This window comes from Tamandua tetradactyla, chromosome 4 (genome assembly GCF_023851605.1).
Source record: "Tamandua tetradactyla isolate mTamTet1 chromosome 4, mTamTet1.pri, whole genome shotgun sequence".
Taxonomy (NCBI): domain Eukaryota; kingdom Metazoa; phylum Chordata; class Mammalia; order Pilosa; family Myrmecophagidae; genus Tamandua; species Tamandua tetradactyla.
Window position 1 is genome coordinate 97,136,888 of NC_135330.1, and position 17,756 is coordinate 97,154,643.

At 41.5% G+C, this 17,756-nt stretch overlaps 1 long non-coding RNA gene across 2 annotated transcripts in view; it reads left to right on the top strand.

Annotated features, from left to right (window-relative positions):
- Positions 1-1,620: 1,620 nt before the first annotated feature.
- LOC143681200 (uncharacterized) overlaps positions 1,621-17,756 on the top strand; it is a 139,936-nt gene continuing 123,800 nt past the window's right edge. For both annotated transcript variants that reach the window (XR_013174462.1, XR_013174463.1), the window contains exons 1-4: positions 1,621-1,737; positions 6,436-6,571; positions 11,268-11,403; positions 16,102-16,237. This is a non-coding gene — a long non-coding RNA (uncharacterized LOC143681200). The remainder of the gene's footprint in view (positions 1,738-6,435; positions 6,572-11,267; positions 11,404-16,101; positions 16,238-17,756) is intronic.

The following is a 17,756-nucleotide window of genomic DNA, read 5'->3' on the forward strand; positions in this document are numbered from 1 at the left end:
TCTAAAAATCAGACTCAGAAACTTATTGTTAGATTAGCAACTTTACAACGTAATCTGAAATCTCAGTGTTGCATGGTGTCTGCTGTCAAAGCGAGGGCACTGATTAGAAAGGAGTGGGACCCTGAAAAATGGGATGGTGACATATGAATTGATAATGGTGTTGGGGGCGATGTTGAAACTCTAGGCCGTGCTGAGTCTTCTCTAGAAAACCCTGTACTGGTCTGCCCTGAGGACATAGCCACCCCACCTCCAGCCTGCCTTGAGGAATTGGCCACCCAGCCTCTGCCTGAAGGGATTAGGCCTAGAGTGCTTAATCCTGTTTCACCAGTTGAAACTGCAAATGAAGTGTGGGAATGCGCGCATGCTCATGGACTTCTCTGGTCTTACCATGTTGCCCATCATCCAGAAGCAGCTAGATTGATTGAACGGTGGAATGGCTTTTAGAAAACTCAATTCTGGTGCCAGCTAGGTGGCAAAAACTTGAATGGCTGGGGTAATGTTCTCCAGGAAGCTGTGTGTGCTCTGAATCAGCATCTGCTGTATGGTGCTGTTTCTCCCATAACCAGGAAGCATGGGTCCAGGAACCAAGGGGTGGAAATGGGTGTGGTACCTCTCACTATTACCCTAGTGATCCACTAGGAAACTGTTTGCTCCCTGTCGCTGCTACCCTGGTTCCAAAACAGGGTGTGCTTCCTCCAGGAGAAACAACAGTGATACCACTGAACTGGAAGTGAAGATTGCCACCAGGTCACTTTGGGCTACTTATGCCTCTGGATCAACAAGCCAAGAAGGGGATTACAGTATTGTCTGGCGTAATTGACCCTGACTATCAGAAGGAAGTAGGACTGCAACTACATAACGAAGGTAAAGAAGAGTTTTCTTGTAATATAGGAGAGCCCCTAGGGCGTCTCTTAGTACTGCCATGCCCTGTGATCAAAATCAATGGAAAACTGCAACAACACATTCCAGGCAGGACCACTAATGGCTCTGAGACTTCAGGAATGAAGGTTTGGGTCACCCCACCAGGCAAAGAACCACGGCCAGCTGAAGTGCTTGCTGAGGGGAAAGGGAACATGGAATGGGTAGTGAAAGAAGGTAGTGACAAGTATGAACTTTGACCCCGTGATCAGTTACAGAAACGAAGACTGTAATGCTGTTTTGTTCATGTTATACTATTTAAGTTGTAAGATATCAGGTTTAAGAATGAATGTTGCCCAAGGATTTGCACCCTATTCTGGAGAGATTTAATGTGTTTCCAGTTATATGCAGGACAGTTGAGTATTGTCAGGAAAAAGAAAAACAGTGTGCTGATTTGTTTTCATTTGGAAATTAAGTATGGTTTAAGGTGATATATATATATAGTTGTCACGTTGGCAAGGGGTGGACTGTCCTGGTTAGGGACATGTGTCCATTTGGCCAAGTTGTGGTACCTGTTTATCTGATTGGGCAAGCGCTGGCCTGTCTGTTGCTATGAGGGCATTTCATAGGATGAGGTCATGATCACGTCAGCTGCTTCCACAGCTGATTCCATTTGTAATCAGCCAAAGGGGAGTGTCTTCTGCAACCAGTGATGCTAAATCTAATCTCGGAAACCTTTTCAGGAGGACTCAGAGCAGACAGGCCCCATTCCTGCCTTGGCTGGTGAGCCTCTACTGCGGAATTCATCCAGACCCTCCATCGGAGTCATCGGCTTCGCAGCCGGCCCTGTGGATTTGGACTCTGCGTTCCTGCGGTCACGTGAGACACTTTTATAATTTTATATCTGCAAGTGTTCCCTGTTGATTCTGTTTCTCTAGAGAATGCTAACTGACACACTAGGACCAACTCATTGTTCTGAAAATAGACAAAGTGAAAGAAGCACACGTTTGACCTGCCTTTCCTAAACCAAACATATTTCTAAACTAGCCAAGCAGTTGTTAAGAAAAATTTGCTTTTGACGAACAGCTTCGACTAATAAATGCAGAAGGAATGAGAGAATATCACCATTTTGCAGCCCTTAATGAAGTAGTTGATCTCGTCAATGATCATCACGTCATTAGGTGGATGGTTGACGTATGGTTCCTGCTTGAGTATGCAGGAATCAGGCTGAAACCTCCTGAACCACTGGTGAGTCTTGGCATCACCAAGGTGGCAGAACTAGAATTAGGGGATCCATGAGTTGATGAACTTAGGAAGTATTTTCTCCCGCATTTTCTAAGGATACATTCCCTTCTAGATCATTCATGCTTAGCTTCATTATATTACCCTATGTTTCCCTAAGGAATTACAAAAACAAAACTGCTTCCATGCTTTTAGGACTCAAATTGATATTTTAGTTTCATAATTTTTTAAGAGAGAAGTTATTTTTTCTTAACTTTAGTGCTTTTGTGGACTTGTAGAATGTGATATATGATGTCACAGTGAAGGAAAGAATTAGCAGCTTCACATGGCCTCATGACAATGTGGTCCTTGTTATTATAGTGAAAACTGAAATGAAACAAAGTGTTCATATGTTGAATATTAGTGTAACCAATTCTTTGTGACTCAGAACGATCAACAATTGGAAAACAACAGTAAGTGGCTTGTAAACTCTTAGGTATATTATCTAAAACCCTTCAGTTTGAACTGGATCATATAATAACCTTGAAATAATCATAGAAAAATGAGTAGGAAGTAGGGGTTGTTGATAACTAGCAGGTCAGACAATCAAAAGTTTCAGTTATAGAACATGATCTATCCAATAGAGAAGAAATGTTACCTTAGATTGGCGAATGCAAAAGTGCCTAGGCTTTTTTCAAGCATAGTTGGCACTAACCCTTTGGGGCAGGCCACGGAGGCTCAGCAGGCAAGAACGCTTGCCTGCCATGCCCGAGGACCCGCGTTCAGGTCCCGGTGCCTGCCCATGTAAAAAAAAGAAAAAAAGATTAAAACCCTTTGGGATGGGTGTCAAAAGGCAATCATGTAGGAAATTTTCAGCTTAGTTCTGTAACAATAATGCTTATAATACCATAAGACTGTCCAAAAACAAAAGTCTCTGCTAGTGAAGTATACTTAAATATGTTCAGAAATACAGATTGTTCATAATTGAAAACAGGAGTGTTTTGAATTGGAAAAAAGGAGCTAGTTGGATCATATCCTGGGTAGTATAAGTGTGGGAGTCAGAAAGATCTGGGTTTGAATCCTGGCTCAGCTGCTTACTAGCAAGTTATTTCACATCTCTAAGCCTCAGTTTCCCCAGTCTATAAAAGGAGGCTAATAATGGTAGCCACCATTAGGTAGACATGAAAACAAATGAAAAAATTCATGTCAGCAGCTAACCATAGTTTCTGGCACATTGTAACAGGTAATGAATGGGTAACTATTATGATTAGAACCTGTCATAATAAGGAACTGCAGGTTAACTTAAAAATTTAATGTAAAGAATGAAAGTATTAGAAAATCTGGAAGAAAATATATGGTTATGAATGGTTGAACTATGAATGGAAGAGAACATTCTAAATGACGGAAAACATCATTAAACAGAGCATAATGGTAAAATATTTATGAACATGAAGGAAAAAATGGTAACTAAGCGGAAAGCTCATTGCAGAAACATCATAGATATCTTGTATCCTTAATATGTAGTGATCTTTTACAAATCAGTAAGAAAACCTTAAATGAGAATAGGAGTAAAAGTGTGGATAGGAAATTCATAACACAATCACATCAACCAAGAAAAAGAAAACAGACATACAAAAGTACAATGGGCATAGAGAAGAGGTTTATTACAAAGAGAAGAGAATATCGTTTTCTTGAACATCACCCCTCACTGATAACCACTGTTGAATCCGATAGACTCTCTTCTAGACACACACACACACACACACACACACACACACACACTTTTCATCATTCGTACCTTTTATATTTGTTTTCTATTATTATATGATCTTTTTTCATGTCTTGAAATGTTCTTCAAAATATTTTGGCTATACAGGGTATTAGCATATTAAGCAGGTGTCATGGTTAGGGACATGTGTCAACTCGGTCAAGTTGTGGTAGCTGTATATCTGAATGGGCAAGTACTGGCCTGTCTGTTGCAGTGAGGACATTTCACAGGATTAGGTCATGATCACGTCAGCTGCATCCACAGCTGATTCCATTTGTAATCAGCCAAAGGGGAGTGTCTTCTATAATTAGTGATGCTAAATATAATCACGGGAATCCTTTTAATGAGGACTCCGAGAAGACAGGCCCCTTCCTACTTGGGCTGGTGAGCATCTCCTGCAGAGTTCATCCAGACCCTCCATCGGAATCGTCGGTGTCACAGCCCGCCCAATGGATTTGGACTCTGCCTTCCAGCGGTCACGTGAGACACTTTTATAAATTTTATATTTGCAAGTGTTCCCTGTTGATTCTGTTAATCTAGAGAACCCTAACTAATACATCTTGGTACCAGGAGTGGTTCTTAAGAAACAGAATCTTAGAAATGGGTTTTTATGAATGGTTTTCTACTCTGACTGGACTCGGAGACACGAAGGACTCTGATTCCCGTAATCAGAATGACACTCTCAATCCATGGAGTGAGTTGCCAAAGGAGATAAAGAAAATATCATCATTCGATTCTCCTAATGCTCCGCTTGTACGAAGCCAGACGCTGGGGGATGATGTTTTTGACACCTTTCCAGAGTTTTGTAGAAATAAGAGTTATAGAGATGTTGGTTGCTTGTTGTTAGATAGCCTGTCTACATTAAGGGGTGAAAGGGATGGGCTTAAGGCTTCAAATGAGAAGCTTAAGTGCCGTCTGAAAGATGTAGACGTTTCTATGAGTATCTTGAAGGAAAATCTTATGTCCTGTAGCCATAGACCTGAGATCTCTAAAAATCAGACTCAGAAACTTATTGTTAGATTAGCAACTTTACAACGTAATCTGAAATCTCAGTGTTGCATGGTGTCTGCTGTCAAAGCGAGGGCACTGATTAGAAAGGAGTGGGACCCTGAAAAATGGGATGGTGACATATGAATTGATAATGGTGTTGGGGGCGATGTTGAAACTCTAGGCCGTGCTGAGTCTTCTCTAGAAAACCCTGTACTGGTCTGCCCTGAGGACATAGCCACCCCACCTCCAGCCTGCCTTGAGGAATTGGCCACCCAGCCTCTGCCTGAAGGGATTAGGCCTAGAGTGCTTAATCCTGTTTCACCAGTTGAAACTGCAAATGAAGTGTGGGAATGCGCGCATGCTCATGGACTTCTCTGGTCTTACCATGTTGCCCATCATCCAGAAGCAGCTAGATTGATTGAACGGTGGAATGGCTTTTAGAAAACTCAATTCCGGTGCCAGCTAGGTGGCAAAAACTTGAATGGCTGGGGTAATGTTCTCCAGGAAGCTGTGTGTGCTCTGAATCAGCATCTGCTGTATGGTGCTGTTTCTCCCATAACCAGGAAGCATGGGTCCAGGAACCAAGGGGTGAAAATGGGTGTGGTACCTCTCACTATTACCCTAGTGATCCACTAGGAAACTGTTTGCTCCCTGTCGCTGCTACCCTGGTTCCAAAACAGGGTGTGCTTCCTCCAGGAGAAACAACAGTGATACCACTGAACTGGAAGTGAAGATTGCCACCAGGTCACTTTGGGCTACTTATGCCTCTGGATCAACAAGCCAAGAAGGGGATTACAGTATTGTCTGGCGTAATTGACCCTGACTATCAGAAGGAAGTAGGACTGCAACTACATAACGAAGGTAAAGAAGAGTTTTCTTGTAATATAGGAGAGCCCCTAGGGCGTCTCTTAGTACTGCCATGCCCTGTGATCAAAATCAATGGAAAACTGCAACAACACATTCCAGGCAGGACCACTAATGGCTCTGAGACTTCAGGAATGAAGGTTTGGGTCACCCCACCAGGCAAAGAACCACGGCCAGCTGAAGTGCTTGCTGAGGGGAAAGGGAACATGGAATGGGTAGTGAAAGAAGGTAGTGACAAGTATGAACTTTGACCCCGTGATCAGTTACAGAAACGAAGACTGTAATGCTGTTTTGTTCATGTTATACTATTTAAGTTGTAAGATATCAGGTTTAAGAATGAATGTTGCCCAAGGATTTGCACCCTATTCTGGAGAGATTTAATGTGTTTCCAGTTATATGCAGGACAGTTGAGTATTGTCAGGAAAAAGAAAAACAGTGTGCTGATTTGTTTTCATTTGGAAATTAAGTATGGTTTAAGGTGATATATACATATAGTTGTCACGTTGGCAAGGGGTGGACTGTCCTGGTTAGGGACATGTGTCCATTTGGCCAAGTTGTGGTACCTGTTTATCTGATTGGGCAAGCGCTGGCCTGTCTGTTGCTATGAGGACATTTCATAGGATGAGGTCATGATCACGTCAGCTGCTTCCACAGCTGATTCCATTTGTAATCAGCCAAAGGGGAGTGTCTTCTGCAACCAGTGATGCTAAATCTAATCTCGGAAACCTTTTCAGGAGGACTCAGAGGAGACAGGCCCCATTCCTGCCTTGGCTGGTGAGCCTCTACTGCGGAATTCATCCAGACCCTCCATCGGAGTCATCGGCTTCGCAGCCGGCCCTGTGGATTTGGACTCTGCGTTCCTGCGGTCACGTGAGACACTTTTATAATTTTATATCTGCAAGTGTTCCCTGTTGATTCTGTTTCTCTAGAGAATGCTAACTGACACTCTAGGACCAACTCATTGTTCTGAAAATAGACAAAGTGAAAGAAGCACACGTTTGACCTGCCTTTCCTAAACCAAACATATTTCTAAACTAGCCAAGCAGTTGTTAAGAAAAATTTGCTTTTGACGAACAGCTTCGACTAATAAGTGCAGAAGGAATGAGAGAATATCACCATTTTGCAGCCCTTAATGAAGTAGTTGATCTCGTCAATGATCATCACGTCATTAGGTGGATGGTTGACGTATGGTTCCTGCTTGAGTATGCAGGAATCAGGCTGAAACCTCCTGAACCACTGGTGAGTCTTGGCATCACCAAGGTGGCAGAACTAGAATTAGGGGATCCATGAATTGATGAACTTAGGAAGTATTTTCTCCCGCATTTTCTAAGGATACATTCCCTTCTAGATCATTCATGCTTAGCTTCATTATATTACCCTATGTTTCCCTAAGGAATTAAAAAAACAAAACTGCTTCCATGCTTTTAGGACTCAAATTGATATTTTAGTTTCATAATTTTTTAAGAGAGAAGTTATTTTTTCTTAACTTTAGTGCTTTTGTGGACTTGTAGAATGTGATATATGATGTCACAGTGAAGGAAAGAATTAGCAGCTTCACATGGCCTCATGACAATGTGGTCCTTGTTATTATAGTGAAAACTGAAATGAAACAAAGTGTTCATATGTTGAATATTAGTGTAACCAATTCTTTGTGACTCAGAACGATCAACAATTGGAAAACAACAGTAAGTGGCTTGTAAACTCTTAGGTATATTATCTAAAACCCTTCAGTTTGAACTGGATCATATAATAACCTTGAAATAATCATAGAAAAATGAGTAGGAAGTAGGGGTTGTTGATAACTAGCAGGTCAGACAATCAAAAGTTTCAGTTATAGAACATGATCTATCCAATAGAGAAGAAATGTTACCTTAGATTGGCGAATGCAAAAGTGCCTAGGCTTTTTTCAAGCATAGTTGGCACTAACCCTTTGGGGCAGGCCACGGAGGCTCAGCAGGCAAGAACGCTTGCCTGCCATGCCCGAGGACCCGCGTTCAGGTCCCGGTGCCTGCCCATGTAAAAAAAAGAAAAAAAGATTAAAACCCTTTGGGATGGGTGTCAAAAGGCAATCATGTAGGAAATTTTCAGCTTAGTTCTGTAACAATAATGCTTATAATACCATAAGACTGTCCAAAAACAAAAGTCTCTGCTAGTGAAGTATACTTAAATATGTTCAGAAATACAGATTGTTCATAATTGAAAACAAGAGTGTTTTGAATTGGAAAAAAGGAGCTAGTTGGATCATATCCTGGGTAGTATAAGTGTGGGAGTCAGAAAGATCTGGGTTTGAATCCTGGCTCAGCTGCTTACTAGCAAGTTATTTCACATCTCTAAGCCTCAGTTTCCCCAGTCTATAAAAGGAGGCTAATAATGGTAGCCATCATTAGGTAGACATGAAAATAAATGAAAAAAATACATGTAAGCGGCTAACCATAGTTCCTGGCACATTGTAACAGGTAATGAATGGGTAACTATTATGATTAGAACCTGTCATAATAAGGAACTGCAGGTTAACTTAAAAATTTAATGTAAAGAATGAAAGTATTAGAAAATCTGGAAGAAAATATATGGTTATGAATGGTTGAACTATGAATGGAAGAGAACATTCTAAATGATGGGAAACATCATTAAACAGAGCATAACGGTAAAATATTTATGAACATGAAGGAAAAAATGGTAACTAAGCGGAAAGCTCATTGCAGAAACATCATAGATATCTTGTATCCTTAATATGTAGTGATCTTTTACAAATCAGTGAGAAAACACTTAAATGAGAATAGGAGTAAAAGTGTGGATAGGAAATTCATAACACAATCACATCAACCAAGAAAAAGAAAACAGACATACAAAAGTACAATGGGCATAGAGAAGAGGTTTATTACAAAGAGAAGAGAATATGGTTTTCTTGAACATCACCCCTCACTGATAACCACTGTTGAATCCGATAGACTCTCTTCTAGACACACACACACACACACACACACACACACACTTTTCATCATTCGTACCTTTTATATTTGTTTTCTATTATTATATGATCTTTTTTCATGTCTTGAAATGTTCTTCAAAATATTTTGGCTATACAGGGTATTAGCATATTAAGCAGGTGTCATGGTTAGGGACATGTGTCAACTCGGTCAAGTTGTGGTAGCTGTATATCTGAATGGGCAAGTACTGGCCTGTCTGTTGCAGTGAGGACATTTCACAGGATTAGGTCATGATCACGTCAGCTGCATCCACAGCTGATTCCATTTGTAATCAGCCAAAGGGGAGTGTCTTCTATAATTAGTGATGCTAAATATAATCACGGGAATCCTTTTAATGAGGACTCGGAGAAGACAGGCCCCTTCCTACTTGGGCTGGTGAGCATCTCCTGCAGAGTTCATCCAGACCCTCCATCGGAATCGTCGGTGTCACAGCCCGCCCAATGGATTTGGACTCTGCCTTCCAGCGGTCACGTGAGACACTTTTATAAATTTTATATTTGCAAGTGTTCCCTGTTGATTCTGTTAATCTAGAGAACCCTAACTAATACATCTTGGTACCAGGAGTGGTTCTTAAGAAACAGAATCTTAGAAATGGGTTTTTATGAATGGTTTTCTACTCTGACTGGACTCGGAGACACGAAGGACTCTGATTCCCGTAATCAGAATGACACTCTCAATCCATGGAGTGAGTTGCCAAAGGAGATAAAGAAAATATCATCATTCGATTCTCCTAATGCTCCGCTTGTACGAAGCCAGACGCTGGGGGATGATGTTTTTGACACCTTTCCAGAGTTTTGTAGAAATAAGAGTTATAGAGATGTTGGTTGCTTGTTGTTAGATAGCCTGTCTACATTAAGGGGTGAAAGGGATGGGCTTAAGGCTTCAAATGAGAAGCTTAAGTGCCGTCTGAAAGATGTAGACGTTTCTATGAGTATCTTGAAGGAAAATCTTATGTCCTGTAGCCATAGACCTGAGATCTCTAAAAATCAGACTCAGAAACTTATTGTTAGATTAGCAACTTTACAACGTAATCTGAAATCTCAGTGTTGCATGGTGTCTGCTGTCAAAGCGAGGGCACTGATTAGAAAGGAGTGGGACCCTGAAAAATGGGATGGTGACATATGAATTGATAATGGTGTTGGGGGCGATGTTGAAACTCTAGGCCGTGCTGAGTCTTCTCTAGAAAACCCTGTACTGGTCTGCCCTGAGGACATAGCCACCCCACCTCCAGCCTGCCTTGAGGAATTGGCCACCCAGCCTCTGCCTGAAGGGATTAGGCCTAGAGTGCTTAATCCTGTTTCACCAGTTGAAACTGCAAATGAAGTGTGGGAATGCGCGCATGCTCATGGACTTCTCTGGTCTTACCATGTTGCCCATCATCCAGAAGCAGCTAGATTGATTGAACGGTGGAATGGCTTTTAGAAAACTCAATTCCGGTGCCAGCTAGGTGGCAAAAACTTGAATGGCTGGGGTAATGTTCTCCAGGAAGCTGTGTGTGCTCTGAATCAGCATCTGCTGTATGGTGCTGTTTCTCCCATAACCAGGAAGCATGGGTCCAGGAACCAAGGGGTGGAAATGGGTGTGGTACCTCTCACTATTACCCTAGTGATCCACTAGGAAACTGTTTGCTCCCTGTCGCTGCTACCCTGGTTCCAAAACAGGGTGTGCTTCCTCCAGGAGAAACAACAGTGATACCACTGAACTGGAAGTGAAGATTGCCACCAGGTCACTTTGGGCTACTTATGCCTCTGGATCAACAAGCCAAGAAGGGGATTACAGTATTGTCTGGCGTAATTGACCCTGACTATCAGAAGGAAGTAGGACTGCAACTACATAACGAAGGTAAAGAAGAGTTTTCTTGTAATATAGGAGAGCCCCTAGGGCGTCTCTTAGTACTGCCATGCCCTGTGATCAAAATCAATGGAAAACTGCAACAACACATTCCAGGCAGGACCACTAATGGCTCTGAGACTTCAGGAATGAAGGTTTGGGTCACCCCACCAGGCAAAGAACCACGGCCAGCTGAAGTGCTTGCTGAGGGGAAAGGGAACATGGAATGGGTAGTGAAAGAAGGTAGTGACAAGTATGAACTTTGACCCCGTGATCAGTTACAGAAACGAAGACTGTAATGCTGTTTTGTTCATGTTATACTATTTAAGTTGTAAGATATCAGGTTTAAGAATGAATGTTGCCCAAGGATTTGCACCCTATTCTGGAGAGATTTAATGTGTTTCCAGTTATATGCAGGACAGTTGAGTATTGTCAGGAAAAAGAAAAACAGTGTGCTGATTTGTTTTCATTTGGAAATTAAGTATGGTTTAAGGTGATATATACATATAGTTGTCACGTTGGCAAGGGGTGGACTGTCCTGGTTAGGGACATGTGTCCATTTGGCCAAGTTGTGGTACCTGTTTATCTGATTGGGCAAGCGCTGGCCTGTCTGTTGCTATGAGGACATTTCATAGGATGAGGTCATGATCACGTCAGCTGCTTCCACAGCTGATTCCATTTGTAATCAGCCAAAGGGGAGTGTCTTCTGCAACCAGTGATGCTAAATCTAATCTCGGAAACCTTTTCAGGAGGACTCAGAGGAGACAGGCCCCATTCCTGCCTTGGCTGGTGAGCCTCTACTGCGGAATTCATCCAGACCCTCCATCGGAGTCATCGGCTTCGCAGCCGGCCCTGTGGATTTGGACTCTGCGTTCCTGCGGTCACGTGAGACACTTTTATAATTTTATATCTGCAAGTGTTCCCTGTTGATTCTGTTTCTCTAGAGAATGCTAACTGACACTCTAGGACCAACTCATTGTTCTGAAAATAGACAAAGTGAAAGAAGCACACGTTTGACCTGCCTTTCCTAAACCAAACATATTTCTAAACTAGCCAAGCAGTTGTTAAGAAAAATTTGCTTTTGACGAACAGCTTCGACTAATAAGTGCAGAAGGAATGAGAGAATATCACCATTTTGCAGCCCTTAATGAAGTAGTTGATCTCGTCAATGATCATCACGTCATTAGGTGGATGGTTGACGTATGGTTCCTGCTTGAGTATGCAGGAATCAGGCTGAAACCTCCTGAACCACTGGTGAGTCTTGGCATCACCAAGGTGGCAGAACTAGAATTAGGGGATCCATGAATTGATGAACTTAGGAAGTATTTTCTCCCGCATTTTCTAAGGATACATTCCCTTCTAGATCATTCATGCTTAGCTTCATTATATTACCCTATGTTTCCCTAAGGAATTAAAAAAACAAAACTGCTTCCATGCTTTTAGGACTCAAATTGATATTTTAGTTTCATAATTTTTTAAGAGAGAAGTTATTTTTTCTTAACTTTAGTGCTTTTGTGGACTTGTAGAATGTGATATATGATGTCACAGTGAAGGAAAGAATTAGCAGCTTCACATGGCCTCATGACAATGTGGTCCTTGTTATTATAGTGAAAACTGAAATGAAACAAAGTGTTCATATGTTGAATATTAGTGTAACCAATTCTTTGTGACTCAGAACGATCAACAATTGGAAAACAACAGTAAGTGGCTTGTAAACTCTTAGGTATATTATCTAAAACCCTTCAGTTTGAACTGGATCATATAATAACCTTGAAATAATCATAGAAAAATGAGTAGGAAGTAGGGGTTGTTGATAACTAGCAGGTCAGACAATCAAAAGTTTCAGTTATAGAACATGATCTATCCAATAGAGAAGAAATGTTACCTTAGATTGGCGAATGCAAAAGTGCCTAGGCTTTTTTCAAGCATAGTTGGCACTAACCCTTTGGGGCAGGCCACGGAGGCTCAGCAGGCAAGAACGCTTGCCTGCCATGCCCGAGGACCCGCGTTCAGGTCCCGGTGCCTGCCCATGTAAAAAAAAGAAAAAAAGATTAAAACCCTTTGGGATGGGTGTCAAAAGGCAATCATGTAGGAAATTTTCAGCTTAGTTCTGTAACAATAATGCTTATAATACCATAAGACTGTCCAAAAACAAAAGTCTCTGCTAGTGAAGTATACTTAAATATGTTCAGAAATACAGATTGTTCATAATTGAAAACAAGAGTGTTTTGAATTGGAAAAAAGGAGCTAGTTGGATCATATCCTGGGTAGTATAAGTGTGGGAGTCAGAAAGATCTGGGTTTGAATCCTGGCTCAGCTGCTTACTAGCAAGTTATTTCACATCTCTAAGCCTCAGTTTCCCCAGTCTATAAAAGGAGGCTAATAATGGTAGCCATCATTAGGTAGACATGAAAATAAATGAAAAAAATACATGTAAGCGGCTAACCATAGTTCCTGGCACATTGTAACAGGTAATGAATGGGTAACTATTATGATTAGAACCTGTCATAATAAGGAACTGCAGGTTAACTTAAAAATTTAATGTAAAGAATGAAAGTATTAGAAAATCTGGAAGAAAATATATGGTTATGAATGGTTGAACTATGAATGGAAGAGAACATTCTAAATGATGGGAAACATCATTAAACAGAGCATAACGGTAAAATATTTATGAACATGAAGGAAAAAATGGTAACTAAGCGGAAAGCTCATTGCAGAAACATCATAGATATCTTGTATCCTTAATATGTAGTGATCTTTTACAAATCAGTGAGAAAACACTTAAATGAGAATAGGAGTAAAAGTGTGGATAGGAAATTCATAACACAATCACATCAACCAAGAAAAAGAAAACAGACATACAAAAGTACAATGGGCATAGAGAAGAGGTTTATTACAAAGAGAAGAGAATATGGTTTTCTTGAACATCACCCCTCACTGATAACCACTGTTGAATCCGATAGACTCTCTTCTAGACACACACACACACACACACACACACACACACACTTTTCATCATTCGTACCTTTTATATTTGTTTTCTATTATTATATGATCTTTTTTCATGTCTTGAAATGTTCTTCAAAATATTTTGGCTATACAGGGTATTAGCATATTAAGCAGGTGTCATGGTTAGGGACATGTGTCAACTCGGTCAAGTTGTGGTAGCTGTATATCTGAATGGGCAAGTACTGGCCTGTCTGTTGCAGTGAGGACATTTCACAGGATTAGGTCATGATCACGTCAGCTGCATCCACAGCTGATTCCATTTGTAATCAGCCAAAGGGGAGTGTCTTCTATAATTAGTGATGCTAAATATAATCACGGGAATCCTTTTAATGAGGACTCCGAGAAGACAGGCCCCTTCCTACTTGGGCTGGTGAGCATCTCCTGCAGAGTTCATCCAGACCCTCCATCGGAATCGTCGGTGTCACAGCCCGCCCAATGGATTTGGACTCTGCCTTCCAGCGGTCACGTGAGACACTTTTATAAATTTTATATTTGCAAGTGTTCCCTGTTGATTCTGTTAATCTAGAGAACCCTAACTAATACATCTTGGTACCAGGAGTGGTTCTTAAGAAACAGAATCTTAGAAATGGGTTTTTATGAATGGTTTTCTACTCTGACTGGACTCGGAGACACGAAGGACTCTGATTCCCGTAATCAGAATGACACTCTCAATCCATGGAGTGAGTTGCCAAAGGAGATAAAGAAAATATCATCATTCGATTCTCCTAATGCTCCGCTTGTACGAAGCCAGACGCTGGGGGATGATGTTTTTGACACCTTTCCAGAGTTTTGTAGAAATAAGAGTTATAGAGATGTTGGTTGCTTGTTGTTACATAGCCTGTCTACATTAAGGGGTGAAAGGGATGGGCTTAAGGCTTCAAACGAGAAGCTTAAGTGCCGTCTGAAAGATGTAGACGTTTCTGCGAGTATCTTGAAGGAAAATCTTATGTTCTGTAGCCATAGACCTGAGATCTCTAAAAATCAGACTCAGAAACTTATTGTTAGATTAGCAACTTTACAACGTAATCTGAAATCTCAGTGTTGCATGGTGTCTGCTGTCAAAGCGAGGGCACTGATTAGAAAGGAGTGGGACCCTGAAAAATGGGATGGTGACATATGAATTGATAATGGTGTTGGGGGCGATGTTGAAACTCTAGGCCGTGCTGAGTCTTCTCTAGAAAACCCTGTACTGGTCTGCCCTGAGGACATAGCCACCCCACCTCCAGCCTGCCTTGAGGAATTGGCCACCCAGCCTCTGCCTGAAGGGATTAGGCCTAGAGTGCTTAATCCTGTTTCACCAGTTGAAACTGCAAATGAAGTGTGGGAATGCGCGCATGCTCATGGACTTCTCTGGTCTTACCATGTTGCCCATCATCCAGAAGCAGCTAGATTGATTGAACGGTGGAATGGCTTTTAGAAAACTCAATTCCGGTGCCAGCTAGGTGGCAAAAACTTGAATGGCTGGGGTAATGTTCTCCAGGAAGCTGTGTGTGCTCTGAATCAGCATCTGCTGTATGGTGCTGTTTCTCCCATAACCAGGAAGCATGGGTCCAGGAACCAAGGGGTGGAAATGGGTGTGGTACCTCTCACTATTACCCTAGTGATCCACTAGGAAACTGTTTGCTCCCTGTCGCTGCTACCCTGGTTCCAAAACAGGGTGTGCTTCCTCCAGGAGAAACAACAGTGATACCACTGAACTGGAAGTGAAGATTGCCACCAGGTCACTTTGGGCTACTTATGCCTCTGGATCAACAAGCCAAGAAGGGGATTACAGTATTGTCTGGCGTAATTGACCCTGACTATCAGAAGGAAGTAGGACTGCAACTACATAACGAAGGTAAAGAAGAGTTTTCTTGTAATATAGGAGAGCCCCTAGGGCGTCTCTTAGTACTGCCATGCCCTGTGATCAAAATCAATGGAAAACTGCAACAACACATTCCAGGCAGGACCACTAATGGCTCTGAGACTTCAGGAATGAAGGTTTGGGTCACCCCACCAGGCAAAGAACCACGGCCAGCTGAAGTGCTTGCTGAGGGGAAAGGGAACATGGAATGGGTAGTGAAAGAAGGTAGTGACAAGTATGAACTTTGACCCCGTGATCAGTTACAGAAACGAAGACTGTAATGCTGTTTTGTTCATGTTATACTATTTAAGTTGTAAGATATCAGGTTTAAGAATGAATGTTGCCCAAGGATTTGCACCCTATTCTGGAGAGATTTAATGTGTTTCCAGTTATATGCAGGACAGTTGAGTATTGTCAGGAAAAAGAAAAACAGTGTGCTGATTTGTTTTCATTTGGAAATTAAGTATGGTTTAAGGTGATATATACATATAGTTGTCACGTTGGCAAGGGGTGGACTGTCCTGGTTAGGGACATGTGTCCATTTGGCCAAGTTGTGGTACCTGTTTATCTGATTGGGCAAGCGCTGGCCTGTCTGTTGCTATGAGGACATTTCATAGGATGAGGTCATGATCACGTCAGCTGCTTCCACAGCTGATTCCATTTGTAATCAGCCAAAGGGGAGTGTCTTCTGCAACCAGTGATGCTAAATCTAATCTCGGAAACCTTTTCAGGAGGACTCAGAGGAGACAGGCCCCATTCCTGCCTTGGCTGGTGAGCCTCTACTGCGGAATTCATCCAGACCCTCCATCGGAGTCATCGGCTTCGCAGCCGGCCCTGTGGATTTGGACTCTGCGTTCCTGCGGTCACGTGAGACACTTTTATAATTTTATATCTGCAAGTGTTCCCTGTTGATTCTGTTTCTCTAGAGAATGCTAACTGACACTCTAGGACCAACTCATTGTTCTGAAAATAGACAAAGTGAAAGAAGCACACGTTTGACCTGCCTTTCCTAAACCAAACATATTTCTAAACTAGCCAAGCAGTTGTTAAGAAAAATTTGCTTTTGACGAACAGCTTCGACTAATAAGTGCAGAAGGAATGAGAGAATATCACCATTTTGCAGCCCTTAATGAAGTAGTTGATCTCGTCAATGATCATCACGTCATTAGGTGGATGGTTGACGTATGGTTCCTGCTTGAGTATGCAGGAATCAGGCTGAAACCTCCTGAACCACTGGTGAGTCTTGGCATCACCAAGGTGGCAGAACTAGAATTAGGGGATCCATGAATTGATGAACTTAGGAAGTATTTTCTCCCGCATTTTCTAAGGATACATTCCCTTCTAGATCATTCATGCTTAGCTTCATTATATTACCCTATGTTTCCCTAAGGAATTAAAAAAACAAAACTGCTTCCATGCTTTTAGGACTCAAATTGATATTTTAGTTTCATAATTTTTTAAGAGAGAAGTTATTTTTTCTTAACTTTAGTGCTTTTGTGGACTTGTAGAATGTGATATATGATGTCACAGTGAAGGAAAGAATTAGCAGCTTCACATGGCCTCATGACAATGTGGTCCTTGTTATTATAGTGAAAACTGAAATGAAACAAAGTGTTCATATGTTGAATATTAGTGTAACCAATTCTTTGTGACTCAGAACGATCAACAATTGGAAAACAACAGTAAGTGGCTTGTAAACTCTTAGGTATATTATCTAAAACCCTTCAGTTTGAACTGGATCATATAATAACCTTGAAATAATCATAGAAAAATGAGTAGGAAGTAGGGGTTGTTGATAACTAGCAGGTCAGACAATCAAAAGTTTCAGTTATAGAACATGATCTATCCAATAGAGAAGAAATGTTACCTTAGATTGGCGAATGCAAAAGTGCCTAGGCTTTTTTCAAGCATAGTTGGCACTAACCCTTTGGGGCAGGCCACGGAGGCTCAGCAGGCAAGAACGCTTGCCTGCCATGCCCGAGGACCCGCGTTCAGGTCCCGGTGCCTGCCCATGTAAAAAAAAGAAAAAAGATTAAAACCCTTTGGGATGGGTGTCAAAAGGCAATCATGTAGGAAATTTTCAGCTTAGTTCTGTAACAATAATGCTTATAATACCATAAGACTGTCCAAAAACAAAAGTCTCTGCTAGTGAAGTATACTTAAATATGTTCAGAAATACAGATTGTTCATAATTGAAAACAAGAGTGTTTTGAATTGGAAAAAAGGAGCTAGTTGGATCATATCCTGGGTAGTATAAGTGTGGGAGTCAGAAAGATCTGGGTTTGAATCCTGGCTCAGCTGCTTACTAGCAAGTTATTTCACATCTCTAAGCCTCAGTTTCCCCAGTCTATAAAAGGAGGCTAATAATGGTAGCCATCATTAGGTA